General features: G+C 39.1%; 1 protein-coding gene across 6 annotated transcripts in view; it reads left to right on the top strand.

Annotated features, from left to right (window-relative positions):
• HIPK3 (homeodomain interacting protein kinase 3) overlaps nt 1-14,755 on the top strand; it is a 168,603-nt gene that overhangs the window by 22,280 nt on the left and 131,568 nt on the right. For all 6 annotated transcript variants that reach the window (XM_069091372.1, XM_069091374.1, XM_069091376.1 and 3 more), the window contains exon 2: nt 3,618-3,771. The gene's annotated coding sequence lies outside the window, so the exon portion shown is untranslated. The remainder of the gene's footprint in view (nt 1-3,617; nt 3,772-14,755) is intronic.

Consider the following 14,755-nt stretch of genomic DNA (forward strand, 5'->3'; position numbering starts at 1 on the left):
AGAGAGAGAGAGAGAGAGAGAGAGAGAGAGAGAGAGAGAGAGAGAGAATCCAGAACATGGAGGAACAGGGAGTGGTAACAGCCCTCCAAATTCTTCAAGGCAACTGTTGTGTCTTTCCTAAGACTCCTCCTCAGATTGAATATACCTAGTTATTTTAATTTCCCATGTGTCCTGGGGTAAATACATTCATTTCTTTGAGTGTTAATTTCCCCATATGTAAAATGAATGGGTTACATAGGCATAGAACCATAGAGTTAAAGCAGCAAATGAAAATAAAGAGTGTTTAGTCCAGTCCTCTCACATTACAGATGAGGAACTAGACTTCAGAGAGGTTCAGTTATGTGCCCAAGGTCACCCAAATGGTAAGGAACAGAGTTTCCCCCAACTCTAATAATTGAAGTGTCTGAATACATGAAAGTTTCTTTCCAAAAGGCATGGTGTGACTTGTAGGAATATTGGAGATATGTATGGTGGGTTGGAAATGGAACCATTTATTACTACATAGCTTAATTCTGTTTTGGAATTGTCAGCCTTTTCTCAGATGTCAGTTGCCATTGTGTTCTTTCTTTGCTTATTACATTTCCATAGCTTTCCTCCTTTGATTTTGCTTGGGAAACATCTTAGTTGTTGGATTTAATTGAATGGGTATGCTTTCATTGTGTGTATATAACCAGAGGCTCAGAATAATGGAATGGATGCATATTTAATAAAGGGAAGAAAACTAATGAATCCAATACATATGAATGAATTTTGTGTTGAATATACAAGCTTTAAATGAAATTTAAATGTTTTTTACATTATTCCTATTGAGTTAATGGGAATTTGATGAGCATCTGAGAGAATTTTACATGAATACTGGTTTAAATATACACTGAAATCCTACTTATGATAACCTTGGGTTCTTGAAGGCCATGTCAGAAGAATGTGGCAGGTTCTGGCACATTCTACCATTCTGACAAGCTTTCAAATATATTTCATGAAATATATGGAATATCTGTTGGCCAAGGACAGACCTAGCTAAGTTTGAAGAGATTTGTTACCTGAAATGTTGATTATTAAGAGATGACACTTTTTTGATAATGCTCATGGGTTACTTTGACCAAAAAGTGTCATCTTTTGATAGTCAATCTTCTGACAATAAATCTCTCCAAGCATTTATTAAACATTATAATCAAACCATCAATAAACATTTATTAAGTGCTTATAATTTGTCAGATACTATGGTAAGGGCTAGGAATTTTTAAAAAGGAAAAAATACATATAAGGGTCCCTGCTGGCAAAGAACTTATATAATAATGAGGGAGATAGCATGTAAACAAATAGGTACATAAAAAAAAACAACAACATATAGATTAGAAGCTAGTTAACCTTAGAGGGAAGACTTGGTTTGGAGGACTCAGAAGTTCTGCAAAAGGCAGGATTTGAGTATTGAAGGAAGCTGAGGATTTTAAAAGAGGTGAAGGAAAGGAAGGAGGTATTGAGGGGTTGTGCTTAGTGGAGGGAGTGCCCACACTGACTGAGCCCTTGAGATGCTGGTGGTGGTTTAAAGCACAATTTTCTCTTTGAATTAGTGAGAGGAGTATAGGAGGGAGGGAGGGTGAGAGAGAGAGAGAGAGAGAGAGAGAGAGAGAGAGAGAGAGAGAGAGAACACAAACACCAGCTCAAACATCAGGGTGAGATTGAAAGTCCTCCCACTGGGCTTTGGTGCATTGACAAGGTGAGGACCCATTTTGATTGAATAAAACAGTCAAAACAGAGCTTGAACTAGGCTTTTGTTGTTGTTCAGTGTTTCAGTCATGTCTAACTCTTTGTGACCCCATTTGGGTTTTTCTTAGCAAAGATACTAGAGTGGTTTGCCATTCTTTTTACCATCTCATCAGATGAGAAAACTGAGGTAAACAGGGTTAAGTGACTTGCCCAGGTCACACAGTTAATAAATGTCTGGGGCCACATTCAAACTCAGGTCTCCCTGTTCTAGCCCTGGCACTCTATCCACTGTGCCACCCAGCTGTCTCGGGCCTGTACACCTTAAATCAGTCAAAGTTATGGTGTAAGAGACTGAATCACAACCTAAGCAATTTGTATAAAAAAGAAAAAAAACTATCTTAGAATGGGGATGAGGGTGGGGGTGGGGAGGAGATTCTGAGACTGAATTTGATAGGTTGGAGTAAAGGAAGTTCTGAGCTGGACCATGAAGAAGATCTCAAGAGTATTGGGCTTTATAGGCATCTCAGAAAGGACAACCCAAGCTGGGTGAAGTCCCAACAAATGATCAGCTCAATCTTTCCTTAATTTCTCCTCCCAATGCCTTACTATTCACAGACACTATAGTATCATTTGTTGTATGTTACCCAAATGATTCCAGGAAATTAAATTGTCTCAACCACCGAGAAACCAGAGGTTGACTAGAGAGAGACACAAATGTAAAATTAGGCAGAGAGCCCCACGCTTGCCTGAGGATTAGAAATTTCCCTAACTTGGGGCTCAGAATAATTATGACAAGTCAGAATTTTTCACCTAAAATAAACTTCCTATAGCTAAAGAACAGGGAACCAAGTAAACCTTAGGGGTCATTGTATTGCCTCTTAGGTTTAAAATGAGCTAATTATTTTAATAAGGTGTTACCCCAACAAACAAGCAAACACACACTGTCCTCCCTCCCTGCAGAGCAGCTCTTAAGGAATGTGGATGGAGTGGTCTAATGCTGAGGAGGAGAATGGAAGGCAGACAAGCAAATAGCAAGGGCACATGAGTACATTTCCAAGCCCGAAATGACTCAGTGGGAGGCACACTACTTGGACACGGGGGAATAGAACTGATGAATGGGACCAATTTGTTCTAACTCAAGTTAGGCATAGGAAATGGAGACTCTTGGCAGAGTAGAATGAATAGATTCCTCAGAGGCACCAGTGGGTCCCTTTGTACAGAAGATGGGATTGTGGGATTTGGGTAGAAGAACAGAAAGCCTCAAAATGGTCCAGGGGCATTCAGAGCCTGGGCCTCCTTGAAAGAGCTGGAAACTTTCAAATAGCCCAGAGGCATTTTAGTCTTGGCTATTTAATTCTGACAGGGCTATAATACAGATTATACTCTTTCTGTAATTTCTCAGGGGTCCAGCTGCTTGGAAACTGACAGCATCAATTAGGGTATAACAGATGACATTTGTAAACAGCCTTAAGGTTTGCAGAGTACTTTATATTCCTTAGAATCTTATATCAACCTTAAAGTAACCCTGTGATGGGGGTACTATGGGCTTTATAATCATTTTGCTGATTAGGAAACTGAGGCTCAAAGAGACTTACTGGCTTTTCCTTAGGCTCCCATAACTGCTGATATAGGAGGTAGGATGTAAACCTCTGTTTGCTCGACACTAAGTTCAATGTACTATCCACTAAATTGCACTGCTTTTAAGACAGCAAATAGCTGGAAGAAACCACAGGAGCAAGATGGTGAGGGCCTGGGAGCTAAATGGGGATAGAGATGGGGATAGGGAAGCTGTTGGGCTACTCATGGAGTAGAGTCAAACACTGATGAGACCAAATTCCACTCTCCAATTCATTGCTCTGTGTTCTGCACTCGAGGGGCCAAGCACAACAAATAAAATTCCTCTTCCACAGGTAGCATCTGGGGAACCCAACTCAACACAATTTGGAGAACTCAGCTCACACAGTGGATCCCTCAGGAGCAGCTAGACAGTGCAGTGGATAGAGTGCCAGGTCTGGAGTGAGGAAGGCCTGATTTCAAATCCACCTTCAGACCATGTGATCCTGGGTAAGTCACTTAACATCAGTTTCCTCAACTGTAAAATGGGAATAATAATAGCACCTACTTTCCAGGTGTGAGAATCAGATAATATGATAGCTGTAAAGCATTTAGCACAGTGCCTGGAACATAGTAGGCATTACATAAATGTTAGCTATTATTATCATTAGCCAAGGTTCAGACATCTGCTCAAAACCCATCACCGAGAAATCCCCCAAAATATATTTACTTTTACTAATAAGCCAGAAGATATAATTAATTCATAGCAAAAGCATTTAATGAAATAGATTTTATTTCAATACAAAGAAAACTTTCCTAACACTTAGAGCTACCCAGAAGTAGAATGAATTGTCTTAGTATCATAAGATTCTGGAATCCAGAACCAGAAGAGACATTGGAAGTCATCTAATCCTACTTCATTTTATAGATGAGGAAACTGAGAGCCCCAGAGGGATTAGAAGCTTGTCCAAATTCACACAGGGAGCAAATGTAAGAGCTGGGAGGTGGTATCTTTGACATCACTGGACACCATCAAGCAGAAACTGGAGAAGCCCTTGTCAGGGATATTGAAGAGGGGATTTTTGTTCAGGTAGAGCTCAGCATAGAGAAACTCCAAGATCCTTTGCAGCTCTGAGGTTCTGTGTATGACATGGCATAAAGAATACCGGATTTGGAGTTAGGACTGGAGTTCAAATGTGACATCTATTGTTTGAATGACCTTGGTCAAGAAACTTTAGATAATGCAGTAGTTAGAACACTAGACCTGGAGTCAGGAAGTCCTGAATTTGAATTTAGCTTCAGATACTTACTAACTGTGTGGCCCTAGGAAAGTCACTTAACTTCAGGTCTGCCTCAGTTTCCTTATCCACAAAACTGGGACAATAATAGCACCTAAATCCCAGGGTCATTGTAAAAATTAAATGAGATAATACCTGTAAAGCATTTTGCAAACTTTAAAGCACTATATACATATATGTATGTAATATATACATATATGTATATAATTCACACACATATACATATATATCCTAGCTAGAATGTTGATGATGTAACATTCTCTCTCCTCTTTATACATCTATAAAATAAGAAGATTTAGTAGATGGTTATCTAGGATTCCTTCTTTCTCTAAATTTACCATCTATGATATGTCTATTTGGGGAAGTATTAAGAAGAAAGGTTGAATAAATAGGATAGCCAAATCTAGTTAGTCCTGGAGAGGTTTCTCACTTGGGAACAATTCATCTACCATAAAGCAGGTAAAATTCAGAAGCATCATTAGGAATCGTGAACTTCACATAATCTTACTCAAAATGTGATGCTCGTAACAGCATAGATCCAGACTTTCAGTGAAGTTGGAATATTTTTAGAGAACTTGCAGCATATTCTATATCATACTTCTGTGCTTTTTGCACAGAAATGTCCAGAATGCCCTCCTTCCTCACTTTGATCTTGTAGAATCACTAGCTTCCTCTTAAACACAGATCAGGTACCACCTGTTATGTCCTATCTTTCATGAGTCTCTCTTACTGGGACTCATGGCAATGATGGGAACATCATTAATGCTTTCTGCCTCTTGAAATTCCTTTGTCTTGTCATTTTTCTATCTAAATGTACTTGTATGTACTTAGTTGTATATATTTCAGATTTCTCCAGTAGAATGTAAGTTTCTTGAGGGCAAGGATTTAAAAAAAAATTAATCTATTTATTTTTAGTTTTCAACATTCATTTTTATAAGATTGAGTTCTAAATTTTCTCCCCTCCCCCTACCCAAGATAGCAAGCAATCTGATATAGGCTATTCATGTATGATCATAGTAAACATATTTCCACATTAGTTGTGTTGTGAAAGAAGAATCAGAACAAAGGGGAAAAACTATGAGAAAGAAAAATAAAACCTGGGGCTTTGATCTGCATTCAGACTCCATAGGTCTTTCTCTGGATGTGGATAGCATTTTCCATCATGAGTCTTTTGGAGTTGTCCTGTATTCTTGAATTCCTGAGAAGAGCTAAGTCTATCAAGAGAGCAAGTATTTTTGTTGGTTTTTTTCTCTTTGTATCCCCAGCATCTAGTCACATGTTTTGTACATAGCAGAGACTTAGTAAATGTTGGACAAGTTAATGTTTTGAAGTATCTAGTTTATTTACTCAGTATATTTATATAAAATCCTTTATTTGTTAAATAAAATCAAATCTTTTAATAATGGGGGGTACTTTATAAGAAAAATTATGAGCAGGCTGATTTCAGAAAAACCTGGAAAGACTTACATGAACTGATACAAAGTGAAGTGAGGCGAACCAGGAGAACATTGTACATAGTAACAGCGATACTGTGCAAAGATCAACTTTGATAGATTTAGCTCTTAGCAATACAATGATCTAAGACAATTCTGAAGGACTCATGATGAAAAACATTATCCATATCCAGAGAAAGAACTGATGGAGTCTGAATGCAGATCAAAACATACCATTTTTCATTTTCTTCATGGTTTTTTTTCCTTTTGGTATGTGTGTTTTTTCACAATATGACTAAAATGGAAATATGTTTTGCATTATTGTGCATATCTAACCATATAAAATTGCTTACCATCTCAGGGTGTGTGGAGGTGAGCAAGTGAGGCAGAAAATTTTGAACTCTAAATTTTTTTAAATGAATATTAAAAATTGTCTTTACATGTGATTGGAAAAAATAAAATCTCATAAAAATAATGGGATCACTTGCTATCTATCTAAGGAGGGTGCAACTGGATTGAGAGTGTTTAACTGAAGTTCTCTAATAAGCAAAAAAACAACACTTACTTCCTAGGTACTAATGACTACTCAGCACTGTGATGGTTTTTTTCATCTATCTTTTACAAAATCTTTGTATCTTTTACACATGAGAAGAAAGGATCATTTATCTGCTAAAGGCAAGACTCTCATTAGGCTTACAAGTGCTCAGGATGGTCAAAGAGATGTTCACAGAGGGCTGGGGTTTATTTTCTAACACTCCCCCATGGCAGTTTGATGGCATATTGTTTCAAACTGAGGCAAAGCTTCTTAAGGCTTGGAGGGGCTTAAAGGGGTCATGGAGTCTACAGAGAGCTCCTCTGTCCTGTCTGTATTTAAACCAAGAAAAGCTGAGTCAGTTTCTACTTAGTATCTAAACAAGGTATGGAAGGGCTTTAACTCTTCAAGTCCCTTGGGGGACCATTGGGAGTAGCTGCCCCCATAAGTGTCCAATTAACTGCAGGGGGGAGGGACTACTGCCAGGTAGAAAGGAGACTAAAGTCCTGGATTCAGCACTTCCTAAAATTATGTATATTTCTTTAAAAATATACCAGATGCAAAACAGTGGAACAGAAAGCATCTGTTTTTAGACACCCTTCTGTTTTTGAAAGACCTGGATGTCCGTTTAAGCACATCCCATCTATAGTGCCCCAGTTCTCTTTTAATCCTGAGACAATGCAATGGAGAGTGCTGGGTCTGGGGCCAGAAAGACCTGAGTTCAAATCAGGCACTTACTAGCTGTGTGATTCTGGACAAGTGACTTTAACCTCTGTTTGCCTCAGTTTCCTCATCTGTGAAATGGGACAATAGTAGCACTTACTTCCCAGGATTGTTGTGAGGATCAAATGAGAGAATAATTATAAAGCTCCTAACCTAGTGCCTGATCCATGCTAAGTGCTACATAAATGTTAGCTCTTGTTATGATTATTATAACTCATGCTTTGCATATAGCAGATGTTTTATATGTGCTTATTCAACCTAAATGAATTTAATTGAATTTTTCTACCTCTCCCACTATAATAATCCTCTCAGTCAAATCCTTTATAAGTCAAGTGTTTTGAACCCTGGTCCTTTTCCTCTGTCAATCACCTAGTCAGTCAAAAAAACCTGGTAAAACTGATTTGTTCTATTTTCCATTCTTTCAGAGCCTTTCTGGTTTAGCTGGTTAGCTAATCTGATACACTGTTCATTTGAAAGCATTAGTGGCTCAATGTATAAAGAAGAGGCATGGGCTATGTCCTTTCCCACCCAGCCCTGTCTGCAGAGCCCAGAGTAATAGTGTGAAAAGGGCTGGAGCTGTACCATTCATGATACTGATGGAATTCTCCTTAATTTGGGGTTTGAGACAATTTAGCAAAAGAGAAATTCCTCTTTATGTGGAGGTTAGGAACCCACCCCTATCAAACCACAGCTTAGAACAGAATAGATAAGTCAGTCAATAGGTTACAGGATCAGAGTGAGGAGTCAGTGTCACAAAAAGAGGCAATTGTATAATCAAAAATCATAATATCTAAGAGGAGGCCAGTGACCACCAAGGTTTGGGGCACAGGTGGCAAGAGTCTTGTCCTGGGGAAGAAGAAGATGTCATAGCTAGACAAAAGCAAGGTTTAGGTTGTCCCACTGACTTGAAACTTTTAAGCCTCCTGGTGTGTGTCCACCCCAGGCCACCCTCATAGCTCAGGAGGGCATTTTGGCCATCCATCTGCCATCCCTCACCTTTGCCCTGTTACCAACTGTTATGAAACCAAATTTCCTACAGCTAGAGAGCTCCCACCAATAGCCTCTGTCTTCATTACACTCTGTGGAATCTATGTGGTAGATTCAGCCACAGTAGAGTGGAAAGCATACAAAACTTGGAGCCAGAAGGAATGGGTTTGAGGCCCAGATCTTACCCTTTAATAACTGTGTGATTTTAGGCTAGGCACTTAAACTTTCCTATCCTCAGTTTTCTAGTTTGAAGAATGGGGATAATCATGCATGTAGTATTTCCTTCATAGTGTTGTTGTGAGGATTAAAACATGGTCATGTGTGTGATATACACTTTAAAAGGTGCAGCTAGGTGGTAGTGGATAGAGCACCAGGCCTGAAGTCAGAAGACCTAAGTTCAAATCCTACATCAAATACTTACTAGCTGTGTGACCCTGGGTAAGTCATTTAATCCTGTTTTCCTCAGTTTCCTCATTTGCAAAATGAGTAGAAGGACATGATAAACCACTCCAGTATCTTTGCAAAAAATTCCCCCAAATAGGGTCACAAAGAGTCAGACACAACTGAAATGACTGATCAACACTTTAAAAAGCTATATAATGTCAGTTATCATGATTAGAATGATTATTATTATTATTGTAGAGTTGTGAGAAATATACTTTGTAAATGATAAAATACTCAAATGAATGAGTGATCGCTTCAATCTCAGAGATTCGTTTCTCATAGTCCTCAATTTCAGAGATTCTTCTAGGGAGTCAGATCCATCCAAACCTGCCTGTCCCATATGGCTTGTCCATCTCCTCTCAGACATTTGCCACAATGGATCCAACAATGTGTTGGAGGTCTTGCTCACTTTCTCCTGACATTATGGGGTATTGGTAGAGCACTATAGTTGTCTACCTGCCATCTACCTCTGCCCCATCCCTAACCCATCTTCTCTTCCTATCATACACTTATTGTCTATTACTTCCTCATTAGTTCCTCATTTGGTTTTACAGGGTGTCCCAAAAAATCTTAGTCTGGTTTTAACCTACCAAATCATCAACATTTTAAGCTACTGTAGCTACTAAATTTTAAAACCACACTAAGACTTTTGGGACATGCTGTATCTTGTAGCTGTTCCTGCTCACCATGCTCCCATCTCTCCATTTCCTTCTTTATGATATTCATTTTTAATTCTTCAGAGACCATGGTGCCTCTTTTCTCTCTGCTATACAGCAACACCAGTGGAATGTATGTATTAGACAAATGGACCTCTGTTTCCATGCGAAGGTTGGGGTCACTAATGGAGCTTTGTTATTTCCCAAAAAAGCAATCCAGCCTCTTCTCTCCTTCTCAGTCTCTATATAAGCTATGAAGCTTTATATAAATGTGAACTATTATTATTATTCCTCCAATGGGGTTAGTAATGGTGGAAATTTCAGGAAACATGGAAAGACAAGAACATTATGATATTTTAGGAAGAATTTCCTTCCAGTCTTGACTCTGACAAGTTATTTTATCTCATTCATGAGAGGAGTAATCACCTTTACAATGCAAGTACTGTAATATGTTATAACCTGTACCATGGGGGGAAACATGACCCAGGCAAAATTTAAATCTGTTGAAAAGTGCTTGGGGCTCAGAAATCCATCATTAGTCTACATGGTACAACCTGACTGCAGAATTATTCCTTAAATTAAGCATGAATTCCAACCCAGCCCTGTCTGCAGAGCCCAAAGTAATAGTTTGAAAAAGGCTGAAGTTGTACCATCCATAATACTAATGGCATTTTCCTTAATTTGGGGTTTGAGACAATTGGGCAAAGGAGAAATTCCTCTTTATGTGGAGGTTAGGAACCCACTGCTATCAAACTACAGCTTAGAACAGGATAAGTCAGTCAATAGGCTACAGGGTCAGAGTGAGAAGTTCGTGTCAGAAAAAGAGGCAATAGTATAATAAAAAATCATAACATCCAAGAGGAGGCCAGTGATCAAACATGTCTGTGGGAAGCAGACCTTCTCTTTGGGACTGTTTGCATCATCTCAGATAAAGTGGAACTTTGTTATTTGGATGTGGAACAAAATGGCAGCCTGAGAAGAAGTATGATTCAGGGAAATGTATGCTAACTTTGGAGTCAGAGAAGAATCTAAACATGATAGCCCTGGGGAAGTGATATTTGTGAAAAGAACACTTTCTTTCCCCTTCCCCAGTTGCTGGATTGGTCCCTTGTTAGCTCCCTCTCCTGATTCTCTCAGACTCCTGCCCCCAGCCCTTTCAGGAAAAAGAACCCTCACTCCATGGGATATTAGCATGAGATCAGCCAAGAAAAGGTGGAAATCACTGGGGAAGGCATCTCATGTTGGTCCTACCAGCAGTTGCTTTGACCATTGTAAACTCAATCCTATCACTCCCAGTCCCTGTCTTCCTCTGAGCTCCTGTTTGATATATCCCCCGGAACCTTCTACTATTGAAGTATCCTGGAAAGATCCCTGAATTTATTCAGAGAGCCAAGTATGAATCCTAGTTCTGCCTTCTACTTCTTTTTTTTTTTGGATGGGAAATTGGGGTTAAGTGACTTGTCCAAGGTCCCACGGCTAGTAAGTGTTAAGTGTCTGAGGTTGGATTTGAACTCAGGTTCTCCTGACTCCAGGGCCAGTGCTCTATTCACTGTGCCACCTAGCCGCCCCCTGCCTTCTACTTCTTAAGGCCTCAATTTCTTCTTCTAAATACAGCATCTGGTCTGTATCCCAAAAGAGATTTTAAAAAGGAAAAGGACCTATATGTACAAAAATATTTATAGCAACTCTTTTCTTGGGGAAAAGAATTAGAAATTGAAGTGATACCTATCAATATGGGAATGGCTGAACAAATTGTGGTATGTGATTATGATGGGATACTATTGTACTATAAGAAATATTGAGCAGGATGCTCTCAGAGAAACTTGGAGAAACTTATATGAACTGATACAAAGTGAAATGTGCTGTGCACAAAGTAACGGCAATATTTCTAAGATGATCAGCTGTGAATGACAGCTATTTTCAGCAGTACAACTATCTAAGACATCTCTGAAGGACATATGATGAAAAACGCTATCTATTCCCAGAGAAAGAACTGATGGTGTCTGAATACAGAGTGAAACATACTTTTTTTTTTTTTTACTTCATTTATCTTGAAGTTTTTTTTCTATGTTTTCTTTCGCAACATGACTATTATGGAGGTGTTTTGCATGACTATACATGTATAATTTATTTTTAATTGCTTACCTTCTCAATGGTGGTGGGGTGGGATGGGAGGAAGGGAGAGAATTTAAAACTCCAAGTTTTAAAAATAAATGTTAAAACTGTTTTTACTTGTAACCAGGGAAAAATAAAATACTAAACAAATAAAAAAGGAAAAAATATAGCATCTGGGGCTCATTTGTGGGGCCCCCAGAAAATCTGACCAAGGTTCAAGCTATTCTAAAATCATAGCTCATAAGCACCCACTGATGTTTTTTTTTTTTACTAGTCATCCAGAGGAAGTAACTAGTTAAAAAGCAAAGGTATTTAGTGAAATATCAGTGTAAGGTAAACAGCAGTAAATTATTACCCCTCCCCTATAAGAGGCATAGTCTCCTACATGTATGTATATCATTCATGGCTACATGTGGAAAACATTTATGGGACATATATGTAAAACCCATGTAGTGAGGTACAGAAATAGAGGATGTGTGTGGTTAGGATACATATTTAAAGGGGACTATTCATGACTTCTTTGCTGTCTGGTAACTAATTTCTCCTAGTGATGTCATCATTCTACCTATTCTGATCTGCTCCCTGATAAGCAGGGCCATAATTTCTGCTGGAAAAACTATCCCCTTCCTCCCTTCCTCCTCCTCCCCTCTCCCACTCCCCCCCACCCCCACCCCAAGCAGAGAATCCTTTCTTGGTCTTGTGGTTGCTTCTAGTTCTGATGGCTATCATGGTTGGAGTCTTCAGGACTAATTGCCAATCACCTCAGTTCCCATTTGCTAAGGAAAACCTTTCCCTGATAAGGGCAGAATGACATCTCTTTAGACATAGCCAGAGACATGTACCCTACCCAAAGAGCCTAGTGGACAAAAAAAAAAATCTAATATAATATAACAACCTTAGGTTTAGATTAAGTCCTTTTTTTAAAGTACTTAATCTAGGGCAGAATTTCAGTTCTTTATTAGAGATTTTAAAAAACTCTGTTTTAGGGTTAGAAATTCACCAGGCTGTCTTCACCTTGGCATGCAAATGAATTTGAGTAGAATAAAAGCCAAGTGAAACAGGGAAGGTCATCTGGCCTGCATTCCTGCCTTTATTAGAGTAGGAAGAGCTGTCATTGTTTGGTTCAAAGGGAGGTAGAAAAGACATCTCTAACCTCTTCTCCTCTCACCCTTCTCCAAATAAGACTTTAATTCCTTCCAGGAGGATAGCAAGAGGACAGGGTCTGAAGCTTGGTCACTCTGATCTCCTTAGAGAGAGGTGATACCAGGCTAGAATTACATCTATCTGCTTCTTCAAACATTGTTAGTCTAGAGGATGCAATTTTCAGGTTCAAGCTAAGCTTCTAATTGCTGTTTCATTAATTGTGAGGAAGAGAGGCCCAAGCTTTATATCCAAGGCAGACTCCCTTCCCATCAAATAAAGGTTCTACAGTGAACACATGAAGCAATTAGCAAAAAACCCATTTATCTAAGTTAATAGCAAAACAGAAATCAGAGAAAGTAGACATAGGAGAATACATCAGACAATACAGAGTGAAGGAACTCTCCCATTGAGAGTCGGTGGCTCAAATCAACCAAGAGAGAGCCAGCCCTAGATCTCACCCAAGGGGAAGTACTCTGAAGTCTCTAGTATAGCAAGCTGGGGATAGAGACATGACAGGAAACTGCCAGCTCCTCTCATGTACTCCCAGGGTCTTTTTCTTCAGCCACCTGAAGGAGGGGTTGCCATTCTCCATCTTTCTTGAAGCTGGAAGCCAGAAAGCACTGGAAGGGACTGTGGAACCTCAAAGAGCCTGGAGGTTTCCTTGCTCCCTCTTGCCGATTCCACCCTGCCCCCACATAGGTATGGGGGATTAGTATTCATCGGGGAGAAGAGAGTTCCATACCAATGGACTGCTAGGACTACATTAGCTGTAAATGAGTGGTAATAAGCCTTCGAGGCTTTGAATTGCCCTATGTATAAAAAGAGGGGCAGCCAGGTGGCACAATGGAGAGAGTGCTGGGTCTGGAACCAGGAAGACTCATTTCATGAGTTCAAATGTGGCCTCAGATGCTTACTAGCTGTGTGACCCTGGGCAAGTCATTTAACCTTGTTTGCCTCAGTTTCTTCATCTGTAAAATGAGCTGGAGAAAGAAATGACAAACCACTCTGGTATCTCTGCCAAGAAAACCCCAAATTGGGGTCATGAAGAATCAGACAGGACTGAAAAACAATTGAACAATGACAAATGTGTACAAAGAAGAGACAGGACTACATGACCTCTAAGGTCATAGTTTTGGTTCTAAATCTATGATCCTGTACCCAAGGTCTAGTGTCACATTTTTCTATTTTTTGGCCCTCATCAAATTTCACTCTGTCCTGTACAAGTCCTTATGAGTCTCCAGGTCACTGAATCCTTACTAGTAAGTCCAGTCCCTGATTCACAATCTTCACTGCAATCTATGGCCCCTTTGAAAATTCTGACCTCTCAGGTTTCTAACTGTTTTTAACTGCCATGATATCTGTCTCTATTCTATCTCAACCACATACAGAAGAGGCCATTCTTTAGACACTTCATGAGTCCTTGTTCCCTGCCAAACAGAATTGGTCCAAGAGTTCAAGTTCTTAGTTATGATTCTGAGTAAGAGGGCATGGGTTTGAATTTGAGTTGAGAGACATTGCACTAGCTCTCTGACCTTAGACAAGTCATATTGTCTTTATAGGCTCCAGTTTCTCTTCATATAAAATGAGGGGCTTAGACTAGATGATTTCTAAGTTTTATTCCAGTTTAAAATCCATTTATTTCATTCCTCTTTCTTTTTAAACTTTTGCTGAGGCCATCCTCCCAGGAGATTCACTATTCAATTTTAATGAAAGCAATAGATTTATCTCTAAAAACTTTAAAAAGTCTGTAAATTCTTGCTTTCTGCTAAAGGCTGGAAATTGCTGCTTCAGAAAAGTGGGGGCTCGATCTCAATCTATTTTTCCATAAATAACCTCCCAGTGTATCTTCCATTTTTGCATCTGATAACATCAACAGGAGATGAGGCAAGTCTATTTAATGAGGTTGCAGTTTGTCAGAAACTGTGTTGGAAGTTTCAGAATTTGTCATTAAAAAAAAGACAGAAGATTCCAGAAATGTGGTTAACCACAAACACAAATAAGAAGGCAAAAAAAATCAGACACAGTAGCTTTCAAATACTCTTTAAAATATTTTCCCAATCTGTTTACTTCCCTGAAATGAATGAAGACAACAATTTATTCCAACACCCCAAAATGAATGTAAACATAGGCAGTATTTCCTCCTCCTTTCCTTATCAGCAGAAA

The sequence above is a fragment of the Petaurus breviceps genome, unplaced genomic scaffold, assembly GCF_028583685.1.
Source record: "Petaurus breviceps papuanus isolate PSGF00001 unplaced genomic scaffold, PetGlider_PUasm1.0 188, whole genome shotgun sequence".
In the NCBI taxonomy this organism is placed as follows: domain Eukaryota; kingdom Metazoa; phylum Chordata; class Mammalia; order Diprotodontia; family Petauridae; genus Petaurus; species Petaurus breviceps.